Here is a 25905-nt window from a genome sequence, read left to right as displayed (position 1 = left end):
TTTTCAGGCTGCAGCAAAGGCCAGCTGCTCTCCAAGGGACGGGGAGCCAGGACTCGAGGGGATAACCCAGCCAGCAGGGCAGGACCTCACCAGCCAGGACCCACACCACCCCCAGCGAGAGCAGGGCAGGCCAGGGGAGCGGTCAGGTTCAGTCAAGATCTTGGATCACCAGACAAGTCCATGGTGACAAGGCAGGTCCAAGGTCAAGTTTAGGAAGTCAATCCACAGCTCAGAATCAGGTCCAGTAAAAATATCCAGCATCAGACACAGCCCTGGGATGGCCAGGCAGGGCCACAGTGATGAGATAGATCCAGTATCAATCTAGGAGCGTGAGTCCACAGATCAAGTCCAAGGTATGGTTGTGGCTGGGCTTTCCTGCAGAAGAAACAGCTTTTCCACAGGGCAACTCCAGCAGATACTGAAAGCCCAGGGCTGAGATTAAAACTCTCTCCTGATCCCATGGTGAGAGTGTGGAGGGGAGGCCCCAGGTGAGGCTGCTCAGGACCATCAAGGCCTATTAGTGCCCTCAGGGCTCTGACAGTCATTGATCAAATTGGTCTGCAAGACCACATGCTGCAGAGAGGGTCCTGACTCACAAACAGATCATTTTTAACAGGTAAATTTTTTTGCCATTCCCTGCTTGAAACAGAAAATGAATACCCTCAGTTGTTGTAAATTAAGTCTTTCTTCGGATTAACAGCGGCGATTCTCTACCTGCTGAAGTGATCCACTAAAGGCTTAGGTTACAAAATATCAGAACTGTGTCTTTGGTGCTCATTTTAGATCACGCGGTTTTGAATGATGTCAGTATTACACATTAGACATCTGAAAGAGTGCTGCTTCTCAAAAAATAAAATGCAATTTAAAAAAACATGTAAAATAAAATATAAAGTTTTCTTTACATTTGAAAAGTCAAAACAGGAGAGGACTCACATGCCATGAGTTCCTTTTCCTAGACAAATCGTAGCAATCCCGCCAGTGCTTCTCCTCCTGCAGCAGCCTGGGCAACAGCGAAAGCTGAGGAGGGCATTACCTGAGCTGTAGCTTCGGGTTGAGCGGCTGAAAAAATCCCGAGGTGAGGTAAAAAGAAAATACTACAGGGGGCTCCTGCCTGCCCCAGGAGCATCCTGCTCGGTGTGGTACCCGCGGCAGGTGGCGCTCCCTGTCTACAAATAGGAGAGAGCTGCTCCCCGGGTGCACGCTGGAAACCAGGCGCTGGGCAAAAGTCCCTTCCTCCTTCCCCCCCTTTTTCCCCCCTTTCCCCCTGCAGGCAGGAGCCCCTCGCTGTTCAGTTATTCCTGCAGGAACCACAAACCAAAAAAATGTCGGAGAAATCAGGGCTCGCGTCTTGGTGGACATACAATTCATACGCAAAACTTGTCAAGAGAAGTCACATGCAGTTTCATCCCGATCATCCAGCTGATTTTCTAGCGCTTTTCCAACTTTCATAGAAGTTTGGGTTCTGAGGGCTACGACGGGCAGCATTAGGGTCATCTCCTCTCACCTCTTGCATATACGGATTACAAAATTTTTCCCAGAAGTTGAATAAAGTATATCTTGGAGATGTATTCCCCACAGTGACACTCTATGAGCTCACCCAAGCAAGAACTTGCAATGTACAATCCTCTTATTGGTCAGAGATGGCGTCTTCACTGAAGGTAGCAAATTTCTGCTTAAATCCTGCTAGGTCTTTTATAAACACACATAGAAAGGCCTCCTTTGCAGATCTCATGTTTTATAAAAGTAACTCAATACTCAAACCACCTCTGTGCTATTTTTTTAAAATAAACTAAAAACAGGCAATTTCTCAAATTTAACCTTAAAGACTTCAGTTTCACTTTTTCAATTTCCTTTGAACTCTCTCAAGATGTTCCAGATCCTCCTACAAACTTCTACGCCAGAATTGGGCTCCCCTTCAAATACACAGGACCCCATTCCCCGCCGTTACTTGGGAGAACTAACACCAGCTGGACAGATGTGTTACCTCTCCAGAGCCGGCAACAGGAGCCCCAGGACTGAAGCTGCTGCTCGTGTATTTGTGGTGCCCACACCGTGTTTGTTCCTCAGATCGCACAGGCTGCCAGCAATGCGGGTCTTCTACATCCTAAGGAAAAGGACATTCAAAGCAAAGTTATAAAGAGACTTGGACATGTGCTGGCACTCAGGAAGACGGGGGAGAAGAAATGGTGTGTGGGGAGGGAGCGGGTGAACTTACTCTACATCAGCTTCTGGGTGTGAAGAAGACTCACTGTGCCACTCGGCGTGTTTCATGTTCATCCCTCCGGCGCCAGGCTGTTTGTGGGATCTCCCTACTATGAATTAAGAAAAAGGAGTAACAAATTGTGCTCTCAGTCAGACACATCTGGAGAAATCCCAGCGTATAGTCACTTACAAAAAAGCAAGTGACCTGCCCAGAGCCAGAAAATGGAACTGAAGCTGAGAACTCCCTACATTTGGAAACACCAAAGTTTGCAACACTAGGCCAAATATACCTCTGTGACAACCAGCACAATCCTCCTAAAGTGGACAAGCTCCTATCGAACGCAAAATTGGCCTTATCCACTCTTTATCATTTAAACTGCTGAGGAGACCAATAGGGGAGTACTTAGTATGTGTCCTTTTCAAGCACGCACTTCTCATTAAGTAACTTTTTTTAGACAAAGACCTTTTCATGGGAAGATGAGAGGATCTGCCTGATGAAATATGGACTCTCCCAATTCATATTAGATTCTCAAGCATCATTCAACAGCTCTGAATTGACTAATGGCCATCACAGCAAATGGATTTCCACCTTCATCTTTAGTTCTTGTCTGAATTATATTAATACACATTGTTTATCTCTAATGAGCTCTAGAATATGATGTTAACAGAAGCAATTAAGGCCCAGAGTAACTGTCTGCAACGCTGTGCTGGAGCTGAATATACGGCTAATGAATCACTTCCATGGTTCAGTTCCAGTTTGCTTACTGCAAATTGTACTTCAGATGAGTTAAGCTCATCTTGGTGTCCAGGCTGTTGCCTTTATTTTTAACTTGTGTGTGTGCCAGAGATTGCTCATATAAGAAAGAAGCAGATAGGTCTTTTGAAGAGCTAGTGGTTTGGGTTTTTTTTAATTTATTTATTTATTGCTCAGTGATCGCAGCTACCTTCAAAGAGAGGTGTCATATTTAGACTACCTTTTCCTGTACCGAGCATATTTTTAAACTTCTCCTAAGGTGTTTAAGTTCAGGAAAACAAAGCTTGATTCAGAGCACTGTTTAGCCAGGATAGCTTTAGCTTTGTGCAGATAACCACGACAGAGCGGTCAGGCACGTCAGGTTTTTTTAGCCTGGTTGAACCCCTGCTCAAGGCAAAAGGGTGTCTCTCTCTCAAATCTTTGGTGAAGTGCTGGCTTCAGGGAAACATTTACATGTCATTTGTGGCAACAAGAATTTACAAGCTAAGACTGAGGTCAAGAAGGAAAGCAAAGTATGATGCTACCCAGACAATTTTTGTTTTGCGCTATTGCCCTGTCCCAGCAAAGGTTGGGCATCCCTGTCTTCAATGAACTATATTAAACACTGAATCTTCAAGGTACTTTGGAGCTGACTCAGCCCTGAAAAGGAAACAAAAGCTGCTACTTGAGAGCAACATTCTCAGAAGCGAAGATGAGAATTGTTGTGAGGCTCCAATTTAATGGCTTGGTCCTACAGTTGAAGGTAGAGAATTTTTACTATTGGCAGCAGTAGGAACCTGTTGTAGATAGAGTTTGGCTTGAAAGAGCTGAGCTTTTCCATGTTCTGATCTACTGAAGAATCCTCTTATCCAGTCTTGAAGGCAAGTGAAGAAACTGCAAGAATCAGACAACACGATCGTTTCATCTCATACTGCAAGAAACTGCCGAGACAAGCCAATGCCACTTTGACTTTGCTCTTGTCATGTATTTTGGCCGGAGGCTCAAAATCTGCCTGAAGGTGCTCTGTCAGTCCGCACTGAGAGAAAGTGAGCAGCCACAGAACTGTTTCCGTTCACATGCTCAGCTTCTTGCGTCGCTACAACAGAGCTGGCATCCAGCACCTGTGATCTTTTCCTCAGAACGAACAGTTTTGCCAATAAATAGGCTCACCTGGCTCGGGCTGTGCTGCACTGCTGTTTCTCTCGGCCCCAGTTCTGGCTGGTGTTTTTAAAACATCCATCTGAAATGAAAGTCGAAATGTAGCTCTTCAGCCAGCAAAGTGGAACACACTCAGCTGCTGCAGGAGAATCAGACAATTTTTACCTGTCTTCACCGACAGATGTTATCATCACACCTACAAGCAGGCTCTGCACTTTGACATTTTTGATCTCTGACTGATGCTTAGTACCAAATTAGTCAGCAGTTCCTTTTTTATTTTTAAGGAGTTATCTATCTAAGGACCGAGATCAAAGCAGCAAGAGCATCATGTCATTGTGCTGACTTGAATCGCGGTGTCACTTTAATTTGCAATCACTGAAGCAAAACCTCACCAAAAGCAAAGGAAATACTTCAGCAATTAGCCTGCGCTCAGCTCAGTGCTGCAGGAGTCAGGCTGCCGCAGCAGCCATGCTACCGAGCTCCGGGATGTCCCCACCGCCCCGCAAAGCCTGCAGGTGAGGGAGCTGTGTCACTGGCGATGAGAAAGGGAGACGTGCTGGGACACTTCAGAACAAAATGATCTGGAAAGGAACTTGAAGAAGCCAAGTTATGCTGTTAGTTTTTGTTCGCTTGCTTGTTTGGTTTTGGTATACGTAAAGGCGAAAGAAAGACGCTTATTTCATGCAAATTTTAACCAGCAAAGGCAAGGTTATTGAGTAACTTCTGGGCTTACAAGACTCCTTGGTTTACTCAGGAGCAGACTATGTGCTTCCACTGAACCATCAGAACAGAAGATCTGTGCTGTAAGTGTTGGGAAAAAACCAACATTAATAGCCAGCTATGCACCATTTGTAACAGCATGTGCACGGATGAGCTCCCTCCTCTCCACATCCCGTTTCCTTGTGCACTTTCCTGACACATTAAGCTCCATGGCTGTCCTCTGGATTCTCCGAACCTGACTCAATAACACAGAGCTAAAGCAGGGGGAACATTCACAGTTCAGGCATGGAAAGCAGCAGCAGGTGAACCAGTTTATCAGTGTGCACTAGCAGGATGTCTTCTTCATCATCAACATTACCATTGCCGCTAATATGTTTTATGGCAGAAATGTGCTCCTGTGCTGGGCATTGTGCAATCGCACAGACACATTCCCACCTCCCCTAATTCACAGTTTCTATCAACAAGGAAAGGAGTGGATAGACGAGAAAAACCTTCACTCCATTTTACGTAGAGGTACCTGAGAGATCAAGTGACAAAGCATTTACTCATGGTCTACAGAAAACCTGGGACACTATTACAGGCTAGATCTTCACTGGCCAAAGCCCAGTATGAAATGGGCAGTCAGTTCCTCTTAGGGCCACCAGCAGGACAGACCTCCAGGATCTGGACAGCTGGGTGCCTCCACAGCCCTTGTGCCGAACAGACACAGGTAATTCAGAACAGAGACGTCCCCAGGGCTTGTTTGCCCATTAAGATGGTGGGAAGGGAGTCTGAGCCCCTTTACAGATCACCGCACCGGGCAGGAGCAGCAGCATCCTCTGTATTTACCGATACCTTCGGAAGCCCCATCCTTCAGCGCTGCCATCCACTTGCAACACCCATTTTTTCAAGCTGCTGGAAACGGAGCACCAAACACCCCACCCCAGCCCTTGCCACTGGTGGGTGACCAAGGGCGAGGAGGTCTGAAATAGAGCCGCCCCCCCAAAAAAAAACAACAAAAAAAGTTAAAACCGGGCTGGATGGTTGGCGGCCACCTCCCGGCAGCGCCCTGCCCATCTGCCCGGGCCCCTTTGTGCCGGCCGGTTCTCAGGGGGGGCCGAGGGGGCGGCCATGGGTGCTATATTAGGCACCTGCGGCTCGCACAATGGGCTGTGGGTGCTCGGGGGAGAGACAGATTGATGTATTGTGTGCGGGGGAGGAGGGCTGTCACTTGAATCCATGTGAACCCAGGCTTTCGGGGCAGGGGAGATTGACAGCTTTTGTAGGTCGCAGCTCTCTTTCAAAGCTCTGCTTTATAGACAGTAGGTTAGGGGGCCCGGGCTTTCACTCCCATAATTCGAACAGGGCAATCATCAGCATTGAGAATTTCTTCTCTCTCTCTCTCTCTTTTTTTTTTTTTTTTAACCCCCCTTGTTATGCATTAAATGATTTCAGTGGAGGAATGTGCAGCATTAATTAGAATTGGTTAGCAGATACCAAGGGGAAAAGTTTCTTCACAACAACTATAGGAGGTGTCACTGCGACAAAGAGGGTTTTGTTTTCGCTCTCCCCCGCATTATCAGTGCAATATGTAAGGTAGCGATTCTTTTCATTTAAATTAAGTGGAAAGCTACTAAATCTTGTTTTATTCTCCAAAAAGAAAAAGGTCCTTAACACTTATCTTTTAACTTCTTTTATTTTGTAAGGTTAGTGTTTACTTTTGCTTTCAGTCCTCCCCATTAATCGGCCGGCAAAGATGTGTATCCAGTTTTGTGTATCATTTAGCTCTTACAATCACAGGCCAGTACAACTAATATATAAGGATTGTCTCCTGATTAAAGCAACAACGTTACCATTTAAAATCACAGGCGCTCATCTAGAAGGACGCATTGAAATTCAGAAGTGTGGCTGGCTGTTCTCTGCGGGGATTTCCTACTTTCTTTCAACTTTTTAAATAGAAGTTAAGCTAAAAGATGGGCTTGAGCATATAAAGTAAGAGCTTAGAAGAAACGCTCATTAATATATTTATGCACAGGGGTTTTACTTCATTCCTTAAAAACTTTTCCCATCGACAACGTGCAAACAAATATTGGCCCTGATAGTGTTTAGTTTCTCCCCTCAAATGGACTCAGCTAGTTTATCAAAAATAATTAGAAAAATAATTTAAAAAAAAAAAAATCTGAAGTGCGTTTCAACTTCTAGCAATAGACACAAACATATGTGCTAACACCATATGGTAATATCACATTCTTTTTTTTTTTTTTTTTCTGTTAAAGGTTTGAAAATTACCAAATTATTGCCACCGTAAAGCACCATTTCTTCAGACGTGTAAAGCCAACTGCTGCGTCCAGAAGTGAATTACTAAGGCTCCACACACTGCAGATTCTCTTGCAGTAAATTCACCTGAAATGTGAAGATATTTATACTTTGCCCACAGTACCACTCAGCAATTGCCACTAGTGTTCTTTGTACCAGGAAAAATAAAATCGAGGGACAGCGCGGCCGCAGGCGGAGCTGCCTGGGCAGGACAGAGCAGGAATCCCTGGAGAGGCCGTGGTTCTTCTCCTGCAGGGCAGGTACCAATGCCGCATTTTTTATCTGACCCACACAGCCTGGCCTGTGCATTATATAGTCAAAACCACAGCTTACAAAATAAATAGATAATAAGTATCTATGTCATAACGAGCTTGATTATATTTTCGTCTTACTGATGAGGTACTAGTGGGCGACATGATGTTAGATAGAGCTTTTTTTAACATAGCTCAGCATTGGCACAACAACTTTTAAGAGCTGCGTAAAGGTGAGCTAAAGAGAGCTCGTGCAAAGGAAGAGGGGAGCTGTTTCTACTAAGCATGGGATGCAGTCTCCTAGGTAAAAATTTATCTGAGTAAAAAGCCAACTAAAATATTTCACCTTCTAGCTGCAGGCTTTTCCCCACCACGGACAGGAGGAACAAGGCTATCAAACATCTGACGTTGTCTTGCAAGGAAAAACCCATTGGATGCGAAGAGGTCTTTTCCATACTGCAGGGGAAGGGAGAAGCAGAGTCTCTTCCCTTCCACCGCTCTAAAGCTGCCAGTTCATCTTCAGTGGCTGGGATTTAAGCCTTGGAGGCTGCACCGCGATAATTAATTAATTAATTAATCGGGTGCCAATTTGCAGAGGCAGTAGAGCTGTTTACTGCCTCAGACACAGAGCAGCACTTCTCTGGGGAGCTGAGGTCACTGCAAAGATGGGTTTTGAAGTAAGCCCGGGCCGGGGGGTCAGCCGAGGCAGCCCAAAGCCCTCTCAGCAGCGGTTCACTTCCCCGCACGGCGCAGCGGCACCAGCTCGCTCGCTCCAGAGAGGCAATGCCACTACGTGGGTCACTCTCGCCAAGTTTTCCCGTGTCTCCTGCACCCTGGCCCTAGGGCCATCTCCTCTTTTTATTTTTTTTTTTTTTTCTGGACCAGAGTACCTCTCTCAGAATCATGCATCCCTTATGCATGTAAATGAGAGGGGTCCAACTACACAGGAGGGAGAAAGGGTTTAATGAATCGTGAAAAAGCAAGGGTTGCATAGAAAAAGCTCAATCCCGGTGCCCCCTCATCCCCCCACTTGGAAACGTGCATTTCTCATTTTTGAGAGTTACGAGAGAATGCAGAGGAGCGAACGGGAGAAACCCGCAGCTGAATGAATACAACACTTGTTTGCATTTCTTACAGCCTGCACTTGAGATCTGTGATACGCACTTTTAAGGAAAAATAATTAAGCACAGAAGTTATGTTCCTCTACACGGCATAAACAAATGTAATACACAATTGTAGGTAATTCTGTGTTCAAGTTCTCCCATCTGGAGTACATTCCTCTTCTTCCACTCCCTTCCTCTGTGTGTATACATAAGGGCTTACATGAATTTAAAAGACAAAGAGCAGGCAGAAGCTGGTTGTTATTTATGAGGTCCTGTAAAATACAGCCACAGGTTACACAGCCTAAGTCCTATGACCAACTTCCACACCTGGTGGACCCTGAAATTGGTAGTTTATCACTGGCTGTTCCAGGCGAATGTGGACTAGACAGCATGGGATATGATGAGCACTTTGAGGCAAACCACATTAAAGCAATATTATTAATGTCAAGTATGATTTCAGATTATTACATTTAAAGCAGACATTATAGTAAATCGATTTGTAAATATTCTGGGACTCTTCAGAGGTCTTTTCCTTCTGCCGTTTTTGGGTTTTTTTGGTTTTTTGTTTTGATTTGTTTGGGGTTTTTTTTAGCCGGATTAATGATTAGTTACTGACTGTTGCTAAAATGACTTTAATGTCTCAAATTACAGTATAGGGGAAACTCCCAGTGCCCTCAACGGGAATTAGGCAGCATTGTGGTCCCAAGTTGTGGAAAGAAACAGACGTAAATGCTTGAGCATTAAAGATGTTCTCCCTTTTCCATACCAATGAGGGAATCACAAGTACTGAGCAATTACATCTCCAACTGAAATGTAACAGAGCTATTATCTGTTCAGTATTTTTTAAAGTCGGCCTCAATGCTTCCTTCTTTAATTGGGCATGGAAATACTGGTAAAATTGCACATAGAAGTGATTTCTCATTAAGGTAGGATGCAGCTAGGAAGAACAGCTTCCGCAACATCAATAGGATAATTCCATGTGTGCACAAATTCCCACAGGAGTATGAATAACGTGTGGAGTTACACCAGGCCTGCTCCAATCTTTTACTAACTTGACCTAGAACCCTGCAGGCAATGTGCAGAAGCAGCCCAGTGTTTAACTTCCAGCAGTTATGAGCAAATATTTCTCATGAGAAGCACATGGAATAAAAAGAAAGACCTACTGCTTTGGTGCTGCACGTTCTTAGTTATTTCTGCACAAGCAGAAGAGCCCTGGACCACTGCTGGTGATCCAGGATGCTGCTCTGCTTAGTTTAGCTACTGCCATGAGGTGTAGAACTAAACTCCATGATCTCAAAAAGAATTTGTCGCTATCCCAATTACTCCTTCAACTTTGAGGACTTGAAGTGGTTCAAGCCAGCAGAACCCCCTTGATGGTGAAGAGAAAGTGGAAGTGGTGCACAAGTGATGCCCGCCTTTTTGTCATCTATTAATTTTTCTAAACTTCCAGTGATGCTTTTATTGGAATTTCCAGCAGGCAGGGCTCTTGGATATGTTGTCAGTGGGGAGGACATGCCGGTCAGTAATCTCCATGACCTGAACAGGAGTGCTTCCATCTCGCTACCGGAATTGGGAGGGAAGGGATGATGCCAGCACAGAGCGTAGCTGGAGGGGCGCAGCTTCCTTAAGAAAGGAAAGACAAGGAGCAGTGTGGAAATACCATAGGATAGTAAGGGTTTGCCTGCCGCCCTATCCACAAAAGCCAAAAGCCTACACTCCGGGCTTTCCCAAAGAGATGCCATTGCTGAGTCTTGTGAGGTTCATCTCCTGTCATTGTCTCGGGCTATTTATCCCGGCCTTTTCACAGCAAGTGTCCCAAAGTCCTGAATTATTGGCCAGATTCACACAGATGACTGCAATTCCCTCATCTGATGGAAAGTGCATGAAAATTTATACCTAGTCAAATAGAAAAACCAAAACGCTACTTCTGCATTTAAGCAAGCAAAATTTTTGTTTGTTCAAAGAATTTCATCCAAAGATGGTAAAGAAAATATCCCAAAGAGCACACATATTTTACACCAAATTTTCATATAAATCACTTGTTCTTTAACTTCGTCTGGCCCACAGAATGACTCTGTCAGCCAGACAAAAAAACCCCTTGCTCGGAAACTAACCTTCACAGAAGCAGAGAGGGAAGAAATACCATCTGAGATCCACAACTTCCAGAGATACCTGAGGGCCTCTGCAAATCCTGGTCTGTCTCGGGTTGCTGTCTCCTTTGGTCGCCTTTGCTGGGTCACCTTTCCTCAGTGTCATGAATGTAGTCCTCCAATTCTTCTTGTTTCGTAGTGTTTCTGAGCATCACTCCATTTTAATGTTTTTTGCCTGGCGAGGAGTTTTGCCAGTCTCAGATGAGTGGCAGTGGCAGGGCAGCGGGAGCAGCCAGGCTGTGATCCTTCTGGCAACAGACAGCTCTTAGTTTGGCTCTTCTGCATCGTCAAACCACAAATGTCTAGTCAGGGGTGGGTCCACACAGCTACCCTCCAGAGCTGTCACCTACTTCATATGATTCTGGTTGTGGCACAGGAGCCTGGTGAAAATGCAAAGTTTAGGTTGGGATTTCAGAATCCTTTCTTATGAATAATTCCCGTGCACATCAGACTCCTTTCTCTTCAAACACGTAACCTTTATAATATCCTTTATTAGAAAACAACATCATACGCAACTGTGTTAAGGAAAAGACGCATTCTGGAGCTCATAGTTGGGGTACCTTTCACTATGGGAGGTAAATAAAATGTTTTCGGTCACTGTTTTCAGCAATAGGCAGCTAACACGCTATTAGCATGTTTTCGTGAAGGACCAAACACCACTTGGGGTTGAAGGACATTTTTTTTTTATGTTTGTTTTCCAATGGGCATTTTGTTTTAAGTTATTTAAGGTCATTTATTTCTTAACGCATTTTGGGGTTATCTTCTTTTTTGTAAAACAGTGCAGAAGAACAGTTCTTTAATACAATATAAAAGTAAAAAAGAAATATCGGCACAAAATACCACGTCACTCATGAGAAATCATTTTCGTGTATTAACTTACCAAACCAAGAATAGTAAAATGCACAAAAATACATAAATGCTCCATTCCCATATGAATGGGACACACCACCACCAGAAGGACCATTTTCTGCACCAAATCATACACCTGCAACCTTTCTTTCCCATCAGTTTTCTCCACCTGACTGTTTCTGTTGTGCTTTTACCACATTACTATTTCTCCCCTGCCCACGCACGGCAGATGGTTGGGGCGGTGGTCACTTGGGTCGGGACAGCTTTCGTGGGTCGTCGATTCGACCTGCACCGCTTGGAAAGATGGTGGTACCTTTCTAAAGTCTATCCTCAGCAATGGGGTGGGAGCAAAACTTAGCAGGGGCTAAGTTCTTGATGCTGAAGTGTGCACAACATTTTGCATGCTCACAGACTCTCACCTAGCCCTTTTTACCCCATTTACTTGCCAACTCCGTGGTTGGCTAACCGGCCAGCCAGCCAGAGGGGAACAGCACAAGGTGCAGACACCAGCACGGGAAACGGCAAAGGTCTGTCTCAGATCTGGTCCACCAGCTCTTGCACAGCTGCCTTTAAGATTTAACTGCACATGAGTTATGTTTTCAATAATCAGTTCTGACTTTTACAACCCAGCATTTGACTGTCTGCACAAAAGCATTTGCTTTTCTTTCAACAGAAAACATACTAAAACACACTTTAAAGTTGTTGTAGATTTCTTTTTTAATAGGGAAACATTAGGTAATTAAGGAAATCATGCACCATGCCATGTGGAGGCCTCCTGACAAATACAACTTTGGTGGCCATGACCCTGGCCAGAGGAAGAAGGCTGTGATGTCACCTCATCCCCAAGTCCCAGTTTCACGGATAGTATCTCTGAAAGGAATTGTCTAAAGGAGATTGTTCCTTATGAAAAGTTCACATGATGGAGTCTGAAGGGCTTGTTTCACTTGAAGCCCAGCAGGACAGAGCCGTTTGGAAAGAAGCATTCAGTGTGTTCTGTTTTGCTGAAAGCTGTCACAGTGAACAAGTACTTAGCAAACAGCATGAACAAGGATTTGAACTAGAAAACTAGCAGGGCCCTGACAACATTGTAATAGTGGGCTTGTCTCTTCAGAGCCTGTACAATGATGCATGGGGGCATGAGAAGGAAAACAGGAGAACTAGATTTTTGGGTTTTTTTGGGTTTGTTTTTTTTTTTAAGGTAACAGTTTATCATTGCTCTGAACTTGTTTGTATTATTGTGGTCGCCTTTGGCACCCGTGGGAGGGGAGAGCATCCTGGCGAGAAGGGGCGCAGGGCAGAGGCACAGTGCGCAGCCCAAAGGGTGAACTGATGGATTAACTAAAAAGCTGTCGCTTCTTTTCCTATTGTCCTGTTTTGTAACGTTTTTACTTCTGTTATGATGGGCTGACTGTTTAAGCTCTCACTCTTTACACCCCTAATCCATATTTAGCAGTGAAGAAAAGCCGTCTGAATCCCAGCCCAGAACTGAAAGAGAACCCGCCGTTCCACACCTTTGAAAGCAAGCGGCGTTCACCCAAGCACCCAGCTGCTGACACCACGCAGGTACAGACGACTGGCACCTGTTAAAGGCTCCCCTCCCTCTCTCCCATCATACAAGAGACTATTGAAGGCAGCACAACATTAGGAGACGTCAAATGAGTAGGAAATTATAATAGGATAAACAAAAATTCTCCTTTTAGTTTTCCATACTGCAACCACGCCCTTATTTCTAAAGCAAACCTCAAAAACACACTAATCACACCTTTTCACCGGGATTGTGACTACGGTTGTCCAGTTTATGACAAGAAGAGCTTCAAAAGCTGTAATAAATAACTTTTTATTTATCACTTCTACCATGTTGTGCATTTTCCTAGACATGGAAAGTCCCTAACTGGTGTCCTCCTTTGCTCCAGAGGACTAACAGTCCCTTCTTCAGGTGGTCTTCTACCAAGCAATTTACACAATCCCCTGTTTCCCTCCTTCCCTTTACAAGGACAGAAGAATTGCAATGTTTAAGTGCATAGGCCAGTATAGCACCCACCTCTTTCCTTATAGACCTCAACAGGCTCAGGATGAAAAGCACTTCTCTAACCTATAGGAAAACCTCTCCATTTTATCAGGTGCTGGGATATGTTCCTGCACCTGCCCTTCATTCCTTTCACGCTCCCTGCCATGGCTGAAAACTTCTGCTAACGGTTTGTGGAAAGAGCACAGGTGGAGGAAGATGGAATGAAGAACAACCTGCTCCTGCCAAAGCTTAGTCCTTGGGCAGGGACATGGCTCACCAAAGTTATTGCTGGAGGACTTTTTCCTAGGAATACAGTCACTGATGAAACGGATCACAGACACTACTTCAATCCTGACCCTCTTACTGCAGGCACTTCTTTTCTCCATTCGTGCTCAGTAATAGCATTATCGCTTCTGTGTGTAAATTGGGATCACAATTTATAAGGCAAACAGACATCGATTTAAAACGATTATTTCGTCTGGTCTCCTGTCTCAACGCGGCCCATATGCCATATGTAGTAAATCTTGGCATCTGAGGAATATCTACCTTTAATCTGGTGTTCCAAATCCTTTAGCGTTAAGAGCTATTCAGAGCTGCAAAGACAGGGACATTTTTTAGTAACTCGCATAGGTTTCGGGTAAATTCTGCCCTAAGCCCCTTCACAACACTGCGAAATGGCTGGGTTTAGGATGAGCTGCGTTCCAGGGATCCCGAATTGTGACCACGGAAGTGACGAGTCTGTGCTGGCTTTGTCCAGATCTGACGAGCATTTTTTGATACTGCGTTTGTGATACATTTGCGTTATGATACTGCAAATGTATTAAACTCCAATAAATTTGTAAACCAGGTATCAGGTGTTTCCTCAGGCTCAAAAATATCTTGTGGGATTGAACTTAGTTCAATGATACCCAAAGCTACTATCTCCCTCCAGTGCCCGCATCCCTCAGATCCTGGTAATTGTATTACAAGTTTCTTATCACTAGGAGTATAACAGAGGTTTTTTTCAGCAAAGCAAGTCTCTTTTGCAAAGAGACCAATTATGATAAGACTGTTCTCCCACTGATTTCTTTCAGCTGCTCCCTGAACCAGATAGCATGTTTTCATTATGAAAAAAAAGGATCTTCTCCTCTTTTTCTTTGCTTTTCCAGCCTAAAACTCCTCTCGTTTCAAGTATACTACAGTGCAGAAGTTTGAAAGAGAAAGGACTAGCCTTTTTAAAAAATGCCAGCATTATTTAGGGACTTGTAAAACTTGTAGCCTAAATGCCTACTCAGAACAGTTGTGTACAGAAGCACAACAGCTACCCTTTATCCAGCAGTGCCTACTCACCAGCTCTTGGGTGCAGCTCTCTCCGCTGGCGTTTCCGCCACCGACACGCTTCAGTCTGTGAGAGGGGACAGTCCTTTGAACTCGAGGTCTCTAGGAAAGGGCCATGCTGAGTTGGCTAGAAAGGCAAAATCATAGTCACTGATAATATCCTCTGGAAATTTTACCCATACTTACGCTGCACGGAAGGAGCTCCCACCCCCTGTCCTTTTTTTAGCCCTTGAAGACAGGCAGATGTCCCCTCTGCAGGCAGGTGTTGCCACAGTCCAGAAGTCCCCGCTGTCCAGCTGTTTGCTGGATTTGTGGGTGGCTTCTCGAAGTCCCCTCAGACGGCTCCAGACAAAGCCCGGGTGGCTTAATTTAAGCATTTTTAACAAGATAGCTTAGGCTAGCCTGGAAAATTTTGTCTGAAGTGAGAAAATGCTCAGATTATGCCCTCACCACAGGACTGAGAGCGAACTCCCATACAGAGGTGACCTCCAGGTAGAAATGGTGACATTTCCAGCTGGCAGAGCTGGCTACAGAAGGTGCCACCACTGCACACTGATTCTGGGCAGCTGCACATTTTACAGATTACTCCCTTATCTTTTCCATCCTTTATACGGCCCCTAATCGCTTTCAAGTGCTCTTCAATGACTTCCCAATTGTACCAATTATCAGGAGCCCATTCCTCTGAGAATTTGGGGTTCGGGTTCACTCCATGTCTCCGTAAATAATCAGTGATAACTCCTGACATCCTGCCGACTACGCCAGGTGTCCTGGGGCGGAGTGAATAACTTCACTTGTAAGAGAGTAGTGAAATGTTTATTAACACAAAACAGTGATTTAACAAAGTTAGTAGTGAATGTGACAGTGTTTTACGAGATTCGATGCCAAAGTACACTTGATTATTTACTGCATAGAGCCCAGGGTCAGACAAGCTCTCAGGGAGACCCTCCCGTTGAGTCCCGAGGTTCAGAAAGGACCCCCTTGCTTTCTAAACTTCTCAGAGAGGAGTCTAGGTGCGGCTGGATCCAATCCTAGTCCCAGACTTGGTCAACGGTTTATGTCTAAAGGATTATATATGCGCAATCAATCCTTATATCACTTAGCTAAGATTTCAAAGTTTAGCATGCTATTAGTCACTTACCGAGAATCTGTTGCGGCAAGGAATCTCCCAGCCTCGAGGAGAAGAACCTTAAGTGAGCATCCCACTCAAGGGGAGATCCTGTCGTGCAGCCCGCTGCTGTGCAGGAGAGCTCAAAGGGCTCTTGGGCTGTCCACTATTTATGGAGTAAGATAGTGGACCTATAGTCATATTCTCATGGGAAGAAGATACCTAGGTTCCCACTGCAGACAGTGTTTTGGTTATGTTGCCAGCCATCTCCCACAGTTCAAGTGCAACTCATCACAACTCCCGCTGATGGCCATGGCTTGAGCAGGAGCCGGCGGGGGAAAAAGGGGAGAGCACACCGCCACACCCACCTGCACCGTTCCTTGCAGCATTTGTAGCACCGCAAACAGGAGGGCAGCTACAGATCTGCTCCTAGAGCTGCTACTGTTCCGTCTGCCTGCCTAGAAAATAACACCCAGGAGCGGGATTTTATGTCCTTGCACATCATAGGAAAAAACAGTGTTTCTTCCATTCCCCACACCCACAGATAAACTATATTACTGGTCTTCAAGTTGTTCTCGTCCCAGGCTACCCTATCCTTAACTCACGCACTGTTGGACACTGTAAAATACAGAGCCCCTTTCATGCAGGGAGGGATGTGTTCCTGCCAGGTCCCAGTGTTCTAGGGAATTTGCCAGATCCCTCAATAATCTGATCCTTTGCCTTTTGGCTCCAGTGTTCAGAGTTGGCTCTTTGGTCTGAGTTCTCCCAAAACAGGATCTCCATCCCCTCCCGCATCGTGCTTTCCCTACTGCCTGGTAACCCTGTGTAAGGTCCATCCCCTTCAGCATTTCCTTCCCAGCAGAGCAGCCTGAGGAAACAGCAGGAGCAGCCAGTCCCTCCACCCTCCAGACAGCACAGGGATGCGGAAGAACGAAGGATTTCTATTTGAAGTGTCCCATCTGAGTTTTCCGGTGACTAGTGCACTGCAGTAAATGAGTAAATGCATTGGGTTTGATTCCCACAGCACAAAATACCCTTCATAGGGCTGCAGGAAGCCAGCAGAAGTGCCAGGTAAAGTCATGGAAAAGTCACGTCCCAAAGAGGGACTGGGAGGGGACCAGGTACAGCCGAGCTGCACTATACCGAGTCACCAGTTACTGTCTGGCACACTTCACCCTGGCTGGGGAAGTCAACTGTAGATACCAGGCTTAGTGGCCAAAGATCAGAGACATCCCCTACCCTCCGCGGCTGCTGCTTGGATGAGAACTAGAATTTAGGCCAATTAATCATCATGGACAACGCTAAGTAAAAGGTCCATGCCAGCAAGACTGCAATAGTGTCAGCCTGAGAGAGAAGGGAGGTGTCACCCTGTTTAGCTGTCATATCGTTACACAGAGCGGGTGGCTGAAGGATATTGCTGCTACAGACCGTTACCGGCCGTCTGACTGACGTCCCTCGCAAGCTCTTGTTCCCTCTTCTAACCCAAATGAGCAGATTTTGCAGAAAAGGAATGTAATTTTAAAAGTCCCGAGTTAATCAAATGCTTCAAAAACACAGTGCCTGAGATACAATGGATCAACTTTGTCCTGGGTGTCAGCCCGTTCACTCAAACAAGCTTACACCAGAGATAAATTTGCTCTGGTGCCTTTGTCAATAAAATTCTAGATTAAAAAAGACCCTATATAGAGCTGGTCCCAGAGGTAATTGCTAGTTAATCAGCCAATTAACTGACCCAACGAGTAGGAAAAGGGGAAGGGGGAGTAAGGGGGAAAACAAATCAGTCAAGGTATGGTAGAACATAATTCTTTAGGAGTTAATGTTAGAAACCTTTTCAAAGGGATTACAGCCTACCTTGACTCATTCCCCCGTCTTCTTTCCTTTTTCTCTTCTTCCCAATTTGTAATTGTTGGTTCCCCTAATTGGCTGATTAACTACTTATTACAGACAAACCTGGAGGTATGCGCGATCCCGTTAGCCACAGAACTTGATTTCATCTGGCAAAGCAAGGCTGAACCGAGCAGAGCGTCTGCATGGGCCGGTTTTCTCCTACCCAGGCTGATGGCTTAGGGTCAAGTGGCATTTTATTTGAGAAGATTCTTTTTTAAACTAGCTTCTATTTTATTTATTTAATACTACAAAGAAAAGGAGGGGGGTTTTTTTTAACAGTTTGTTATGCAAACAGAAGATTTCTATCAATGGAGTTTTTACCCCTCCAACTAACCTATTTACTATCCACTGATACATTATCGACACCATCAGGATATTTTGATGAATGAGCTGTTACAGCTGCTTAACGTTACGATAATAAGTAATGACAAGAGAATTAACCTCTATTTTCCTTTGATAGTGTTACCAGGCTGCTTCTCCCAGCAGCAATCCTGGCAGATGAGTCCTAACGGTGAAAAGGGCAAGCTGAGAAAGTTACCCTAATTTCCTCTCCTTGGAGTTCTGTGGGGGAAAAGAGCAGAGCTCAACTCCAAAGTTGTTGCCTTCACATTTTATTTTCAGTTGGTCAAAAAGGAGGTACCAGTCCGTCCCTGGACATCCTGAAACCACACAACCAAGGAGGAATTCAAAGTTGCTCTCTGAAGCTTCAAAGAGGAGTTTTGCTGCTTGTTCAACATAAAGCAAATCTCGTAGCATCTCGTTAACGCACCTTTTCCAGCATCGTGTAGACAGAGACGGAGCTGCTACCCTTAAAAACGCTGACATCGTAGCTAGACAGGGCACGAGGTCTGACCTCTCTAAAACAATACCTATCAGTGCACATGGCTGCACATACGCAGGTTGTTTTCTAAAGCTACTGGATTGGGTTTGGTTGCTCACCCTCCTGTGTATGGATTGGGTTTGGTTGCTCACCCTCCTGTGTAGATAGTAAACAAAATTATTTTTCTCTCCTCATTGCTTGGGCAGCAGGAACCCTGTGCAAAGCAGCAGCTCCTCCCCGTGCAATTGTACAGGGAGATGGGCGCAGAATGGCGTTCTCCTAACGGAGCCTCTGTTGCATAAACCTCTTCTTCTAATTCCACTTCTTCAGCTTCGGAAGAGAGTTTGGGATTTTAGTTCTATTTAATATTTGTGACAATTCATTCCTCCTACCCCTCTTTTCTCCCTTAGCAAAAGAGCAGGCTGAGCCTGGGCAGCCCATCCTCGACTGCATGTAAATCACAATCTGATTAGGAAGTGATATATTCATCTCTAACTCCTGCATAAAAGTTATTCAAGTATTTTGACAAAATAAGTGCTGTTTACTTTATACGTTTTCTGCTAATTCTAAAGATTTCTGCAAACCTAAAGGATCTCATGGAATTTACAGGCTTGTGGCTTTGCTATTGAAAGTATAAAAGCATGCTAAATTAAGTTGATTTGCCTGTGAAAGAAACACGTCCATTATTCATGTCAGGGCCCTGTCACATCAAATTGAGGGAGTGAAGAAAACCCTTTTTTATCAACGTTTAGAAGCAAGGAAAAAAACCAACCATTCAGGGACTGAATTTCAATTGGGAGAAAGTCAGCCTGAAAGCAGGGTTAAAAAAAAAAAAAAAAAAAGAAGTTGGGGACATGTCTAATGTTGGAAATCAGCAAAGGGTGGGTTGATTTAACTTTGGCTGGAATCTTTCAAACAGAAAGCCAGGAGGAAACTTAAAGTAGCAAGTAGTACACACAGTCTCAATGTCTCTCGTGTAAACTTGTCAAAAGCAGTTAAGCTAATTCAGATTTAAGTCTTTTCAGACCCCGTTTTCCTTGTTTACTTCAAAATAGTGATAAAAATTGTTGACCAGATAGAGCATTTATTTGTGTACCACTCCTATTTTCATCCACTGGTTATTACACGATTTAATTCTTATTAGCAGACGACGTGTAAGGTTTTTTAAGTTTGATTAGCTGACAGAAAAATTTTAAAAATACTGGTTTAGATACGGCTGTTCTATGGCTGTGCATATCCGTAAGGGTCAAAAATACTTCGGATTGTTTCCTGTGCACTGTACGACACATACTGCTTCATGTAGCCACAAAATCTTGGGTGATGTTTTTATGACGCAGTGTGACAGGTACAGACAAAATCAATGGCACAGGTACACGTGCCACTTAAATAAAAAATTAATTTGCAGTCTACTAAACTATACCAATATACATAGAGTTAAATGAGAAACTGGAAGGGGAATTGGTTTATACACTCAAATTCTTCTCATTGCCCGATTATAATTTCTCGTGTGGCTTGCTCATTCAGCAAAACAAAAAGCTTACAGTTCCTTCTCACTGCAGTTGGTTTTTACAAGCTTAAAACCAGCATGTTAAGTGGCATTTCACAGTCTTCTGCTTAAAGCCTAATTGGTTTAGACTGGACACCTTAGAGGTATTCTTTAAAAGAAGTCCAGTTTTTACGTGGCTGACATTATTATACTGTACAAAGGGTAATTCAGCAACTTGCTTGCCTTAAGTCACGCTTCTGGGTACCAGGCCTATACATAGTTTCTGCATGAGATTTGTTTTCCTACCTTTTGTTTTTCCCTAACCTCAGAACCCTTGGGTTAACATGTTTTCTGCTTTCAAGCTCTTCTCTGAAAGACACTTCACCACCTCATCCAGGCACTCTCTCATGCTTCCCAACTTCAAAGTCTCAAGTTGGGAAAGCAAATCTGTCCCAAATGCTGGACTCTGCAGCTTCTATAGGACCCTCCGCTAAAGTTAAGTTCTTGTCTTTAATTGAAAATTGCGGCCAATGTAAATAGGAGTTAGTTTGCGGCAAGCTCGCCACAAAAGGAATTACCTCGTGGAGTGGCTGCATTGGGGTAAACAGAGGGGATAAAAAAAAGAAAAAAAAAGAGAATGAAAAAAAGGCCAGGGGTAAGAGAGAGAGGCATTGTACTGTGGAGGTAGCATCAAGACAAGGATTAATGGCTAGAGGAATTGTATTTTTTGTGCTTTCAGCAACATTACAATCTCCCAAAAGTAAGTGTTACTAATAAGCGGGCCAGGAAAGAAAGGTTAGCGCATTAAGGGAAATGGAAAAATCCGGCTTCGTAAATAACAGAAGATTTTTATTCTGTAAAGACTAAGCAAAGTGTTGCTGATGTGTTTATTTTTAGTATTTACATTTGGGTCAACTAATGAAGTTTGTTATTTCATGGAGCTGACAAGCGATAGGAAGGGATACGTATATACCACACAAATAACGTGTTCTGCCAACTTCATTTACTTCCGTGTACCCACAACTTACTTATTTTACAGTACCTACTGGTAAGGAGAAACCCGGTCTGTGTTTCATTGTTGATACGTTATACTGACCTAATGGTGAAATCCAAGCAGCCGGGCTGGAAGCGTGCCAGGCCCTAACAGACCAGAACAAGGAGAGAAGTGGTGGCGGAAAGGAGGGCGGGATCCCTTTTCAGTGCTCAAACCTCTGCTGCCAGAGGTTTGATCAGATATATAATCTGACTACGGTGTTGATACAGGCTCACGCGACATTGCCAGATCTTTGCAGCAACTCAAGAAGACCACGGCAAGAGAAAGTGAGGAGAACCCAGTGGTGTTCCCGTCTCCTTTCTCCCGCTCCCAGGAGGGGGGTGAGTTGGGTTTTTCCCTTGTTGGACTCCCTAAACTGGCTCAGTGAATGGTCAGACAAGCACCAGCATTGGCAGCAGGGAGTGGATGAGAGGAAATAAGATCTCCCTTTTCAGAGGGAGCTACAGTCTTAGTAGCTCAGCTGCGTTATGGAACTGCACCCTGAGACTTACCACATCTGGGCTCCGTTCATAGTCCTTTCCCCCCCGGGTAAACCTGGATACGTCACTTGATATCTTCTCCACCCACAAAATGGGAAGAATAGGTCTTCCTTTTCTTCCAAATTCCTGACCTTTCCTATTTAACCCTAAGCACGGTATGGACACTGTCTTCATGGGAATCCATTCAGCAACTGTGATACATTTTTGTATTAAAGTTATTACTATTAAAATGGTTGTTTAAGCAAATATACTGACCTCTACTCTGTCTTGAGTAGATCACTTATGCCATCCATCACATCACAACAATCGAAACAGTTCAGCTACAGAAACTCTGAATATTCTGAAAAGTAACAATATGGATATTAGCAGGGAATAAAACTGTTCCATTGCTGTCAGTGTACCTACTGTTGGCTTTGTTATTGTCTTTTTTTAATAATTCATAGTTCATCATATTAAAACATGCAGTTTTGAATGGAATCCAATGGAACCAGTCTCTAAAAATCTGTGGAAGTATAATTGAGTCTATTAATACATAATGCAGAACTACAGGAAACTGTAACAGGATTCAGTAAAATATACTCTATAATGTTTTTTTTCACGTTACATAATGTATTTTTAATAAAATATAGAATCTGTGAATTTAAGAGCACTGTGGATACAAAACAGAGTCATACTGTTTTAAAGCAGCAAATTGCATTTGTTTCTACTCACTTTTCAATGGCTCACAAGTTGCATTGATTAAAAATTCCCTCAAAAGTTTCTACAGCATGAATCCATTGGATGCATCTGTGAGAAACAAGACCAATTAAAAATCCAAAATATGTCCTAACTATCCAAATAAACTAACTTAAAAATGTCGTTATTTTTGAGAGTTCTAAAAATTACTCACTCCATTAAATCCTCTTTCAGGTTTTCCTCTTGGACTTTAATATTTGCGTACTTTTTAACTTGGGTTTTTTTAATAGTATTTTCCTTTTTTTTATTTACTGTCATAGGAACTAATTTAATTGTGCATGGAATGAGACTCTCTCCATGTGTACACAAACACAAATGCCATGCCTTTTAAACTTGGATCAAAATGAAGTCAGAGAAAGAAAAGACTTAGCTTGAGACATTGCCCATCATTATTCCGCTTACTGTACACACTCGGGAAGTTTTCCTGTTCATAACTCAATGTCTCCGGTGCACCGTACCTCTGAAAGATATGCAAGTTCATTTCGGCATTTATCTGCTCTTTTCTCCTCGGGAGTTCAACTGTTTTTCCGCCTGATGGTTAGAATGAATTGAATATTTTGAACTCATCCATCAGATTTGGAAATGATCCCTGAATTGATGAGAGCGTTTAACAGTTAATTGAACATTTCTGTTGTGAACTTCCATTGTTTCAAAGTGCGAAAATGCTGCACCCAGGAACATGGACAAAGAAAAGAGGATCCATGACACGTTCTTGCACCCCAAATGTTTTCATCCTCTAGAGAGCAGCAGGCATTTAAATAACGGGGGCATCACCCTGGTCTCACTCCTGGGTATCGCAAGGGACGGTGATGTGAAAAGGACTTTCACAGGACCTGAGGGCTCCCTTGTTCTGTAGCAGGAAATAATTCCACATTTTTCAGATCCATGTTTTGTTTGTGTTCCCCTCACACAGGCTGACTTCCCTAAACACACAATTCAGCCGCCTCGCTGCTGCCCGTGCCCACGCGGGACAGATGCTCCTAGTGGCAGCCTCAAATATTGGTCTGCCTGGGTGACGCACGCACTGGTAAGCAGCTCATTATCGGCAAGTACATACACATTCTGCAGCCAGCAAGGCTTTCCAAAGGGACCTGATGATGCCAGTAAGCATTTAGTGTTCTAGTAATTGTAATGGAATCAGTATATCCCACTGCCTTCGGTGACCTTGAATATTCACACCTGCAACCGAGGAAACAATAAAGGATTCCGAACTTTTTCCTCCCTTCTTGAGAGGCATGAAAAACTTCATTTTTCACACTTCCTGCTCCACTATAGAGCTAAAGAGAAATCATTTTTCTCCATTCTGAAACTCCACCAAATTGCGTTATTGTACTTCACCTTTCTCCTTTTCACTGACTTTCGCACAATTCTTTAAGAACATGACTTGAGTTTCTTCATTCATCTGTGGCAAGCCCTTAACTCAGTGTCACTGCTTCCTATCGTCTCTGGCACCCAGCAGGACGTTGGCGGCGTGTCCCACCTCCTGGAGCACCTTTGCCAAGCTCCACTGCCTCTTAACGAGGACCTCCAGAAAGCGCTTTCGTCCTTGCATCTCTCGGATGCTTTTCCACTGCAGAGATGCCTGCCCTGCTTCACTGACAAGCCTAATTCCCTAATTCCTCTTGACCAGCTCCCTTTACTTAGTAGCTTTTTTTTTTTTTTTTGCAGTACCAAGATCATTCCTCTGTGCTAGATGGTTAATTAACTCTCCTCCCAGGTTTCCTCCCACGGTGCAAGAGGTCTGGCCTCGGTCCTGCAGCTCTGGCTGAGTAGTCACGTCCCCCAGCCCTGAGAGGTGGAGGGCTGGGCTCAGTTTTCTTTAGAAGATTTCAAAACAAAAATACTTCTTTCTAAACTATATTTCTCCCCCACTGTGGGAAACTGCTGAATATGGACTTTACATTTCCAGGAAGGATAACAATTTTTAGCACAAATTCTAATTCAGAACAAGCTCTGCTCAGCACCAACTTCGTAAAAGGCGTTTGTCCCAGGGCTTGCTGTGCCTTTCAGCCTGTGCTAACAGCCACATCCCCCTCTCCCTCCCGAGTTTCTTATTCCGCCTTCATGTATCTGGCTGTGCCATGACAGCACAGGCATCTGTGCAGTTCTGTGATGAACCAAGCTGCGACATTTATTCAGCTGAAAGAGGATAATTTTTTAATTTTTGCTGGGCTACTTTTCAGCTGGCCCTAGTTGATGATGCGGCTCAGCCAGAGAAGAGGTGGGAATCAGCAGCAGGGACAAGGCGTTGCCTTTCGGCAAGAGTCACCGCTGAATCTCCGCAGAGCACTCACCTCCTGAAGGATCGGTGGAAAGCCAGGGCTCCTCAGAGGAAACCACGCTTACCATGCCCTTCATCTGCTTTCAGACCTTGCAAACACCAGTTACAGCAGATACATCACAGGAATACCCCTAGCAGTTTGAAATTCATACTCATGGAAATCAAATCATTCCCAGCCTCTGGCGTCCCTGCTATTACATGTAGAGATCTAGCAACGTTAGTGCAATGCACACACGTAAACGCACAACAGCTCACCAAAAGAAATACAGCCCTAGAGAAATTGAAATCCATTCACGGCAGCATATTTCTACTTATGCTCAAAACACCCCTTGGACAGTGCCAGAATAATTTCCAATACGTTATCCATGAGACCCATGCAAATAGGTTGGGATGGTTTGGAGGGGATGAGATTCTGCGGTACAGGAGTTTTCTGTAAGTTTGAAACGGAATCACGGAATCTTCAGAATGGGAAGGGACCTCTAGAGATCATCTAGTCCAACTCCTCTGCTAGAGCAGGATTACCTAAAGCACACACTATAAACACAACTGTTTATTGTACTGCAGTCAGCTCTATCTGGCTAAATTGTATTTCTCTCCACGTGTTAGGCGGTTTTTTTTTTTTTTTAAATACGTAAAACCTGCCTTATTTTCTGATTTTACGCGTTGTTCTTCCCCTTTCCTCTTCCTACTCTCCGCCGCAAGCAGCGCTGCCCCGACGTTCCCCCCAGCGCTGGGCCCTGCTCCCTCTGCCGTACACGCAGCAGAAACGCCAGCGGCTTTTGTTTGCCCGAACTACTGGTTTCTTACCCTTCAGTACACCGGTCTGCTGCTGCCATCCCTCTAGCTGTCTCGTGTTTTGGTCCGTACGGTTCTGTAGAGAAATATTCGGCAGATATTCAACCAGGATTTGATAAAATCACTAGAAATTTCATATCGAATCAAATGTGTACGTGCAAGTCCCGGGTTTGACTACACGTACAAGCAGCGTAGAGAGCTTTAACCTAGCTGAGATTGTTGGCTGAATACAAGTTATCAACAGGGAAAGACGCTTTTAAAAGTGTTGTTTTTAACTATGTTGTTGTAGAAATCTGTAGGAATCACAACTCCAGCTTCAGCAGGGTGAAAGGAGGAGCACTTTGGAAAGACTTTGCCTAGTGAAGTCTAACTGACCGACTTACCCGGTCTTACCCTTGCTGCCTTACGCCCGCTCTGGTTTATGCCGGAGACTGGCAACTCCTTAGAACTGCAAATGCCCTCCAGCCCTTGGCATAC

The 25905-nt window shown here is 44.3% G+C and overlaps 1 long non-coding RNA gene across 1 annotated transcript; it reads right to left on the bottom strand.

Moving 5' to 3' along the window:
- Positions 1-1308: 1308 nt before the first annotated feature.
- LOC141748878 (uncharacterized) lies at positions 1309-21957 on the bottom strand. The gene is made up of 6 exons (XR_012589129.1): positions 21873-21957; positions 16260-16349; positions 14799-14913; positions 7706-10992; positions 2216-4175; positions 1309-2104 (listed from the first exon to the last, which is right to left on the bottom strand). It is a non-coding gene; the product is annotated as an uncharacterized LOC141748878 (long non-coding RNA).
- Between the last annotated feature and the right edge of the window lie 3948 nt (positions 21958-25905).

The sequence above is a fragment of the Larus michahellis genome, chromosome 9, assembly GCF_964199755.1.
Source record: "Larus michahellis chromosome 9, bLarMic1.1, whole genome shotgun sequence".
NCBI lineage: Eukaryota > Metazoa > Chordata > Aves > Charadriiformes > Laridae > Larus > Larus michahellis.
Note: the sequence above shows the minus strand (reverse complement) of the source record. Positions and strands in the feature narration are given on the sequence as shown.